The sequence below is a fragment of the Gracilinanus agilis genome, chromosome 2 (genome assembly GCF_016433145.1).
Source record: "Gracilinanus agilis isolate LMUSP501 chromosome 2, AgileGrace, whole genome shotgun sequence".
NCBI classification, from domain to species: domain Eukaryota; kingdom Metazoa; phylum Chordata; class Mammalia; order Didelphimorphia; family Didelphidae; genus Gracilinanus; species Gracilinanus agilis.
The window spans coordinates 318,405,082-318,406,101 of NC_058131.1; the positions used below are offsets into that span (position 1 = coordinate 318,405,082).

A 1,020-nucleotide genomic window follows, 5' to 3' on the forward strand; every position below is an offset into this window, starting at 1 on the left:
AGTCTAGGGTACTAAATTTTATAGATGTGGAAACTGAGGCCCAGATTAAGAAAAGGACTTGGGCTCAAAGCCACACAATTGATAAGTGCCTGGGACTCCAAATCCCATGCATTTCCCTTTGTAATCAGCATAGATTAATTGAATGCTGTTGCTGGAACACAACCTCTTCCTTTTCCAGATGGGGCAAATGAGTCACAGAGAAGGAAAATGAGTTTCCTGACGTCACACAATAAGTCGATAGTGGCACAGATGAGACTCATACCTTTTGACTTCTACAATTGTTAGTTCTGAATTTCTTCCATAGTGTCATGTCTATTCCCTCTTTCTCCAGCTGGTTGGGGGAGCCTGGCTCACCTTGTGGAATGCATGCTTTAATCCAGCAAGATTAACAATTTAGCTCCAAAGCTAACGATTTCTTTTGTATCTGTGCACTAGACCTTGGTAGTCTTTTTTTTTTTAAATAAATTTTTAGCATTTTACTAGTCTTAACTTGATAAATACTAGCAAGCATTAATATTTCCATATTAAAAAAACAGAAAAAGGATTCTACATGGAACCATGAACTTCTGTTATATAGAGCATTTTTTAAAAGTAACTGCAATTTTTCATATCTTCCTTGTGTAGGGGCCATGCTAATCGCCTCTGTATCATTCCAATTTTAGTAGAAATGCTGCCAAAGTCAGCACATAGAGCTTGTTTTTTGAAGTATATAACAAATTTAGCACATTAGCTGCAATGCTGTCCCACTAATCTGTGTATCCCTCTGAACCTCCTTCTGTTCTCTTCTGTGAATTTAGAAAATGCTGTATTGATGCTCATGTGCCAATAATTGCTAATATTTATAGAGCACTTACTTTGTGCCAGTGTTATAATAAAAACTGATACTCCTATCTATTAGATGTAGATGTAGATGGGATGACACCTCTCTCCTTTATAACAGTTGCCCAGGCAGGATCCTTTAGGTCAATGGATGATATCCCTTCAGGACCCACCTGGGGTTAATTGATATTATTTACTGGG

At 37.6% G+C, this 1,020-nt stretch overlaps 1 pseudogene; it reads right to left on the minus strand.

Moving 5' to 3' along the window:
* Positions 1-587: 587 nt before the first annotated feature.
* LOC123238384 lies at positions 588-686 on the minus strand (annotated as a pseudogene).
* Positions 687-1,020: the final 334 nt, after the last annotated feature.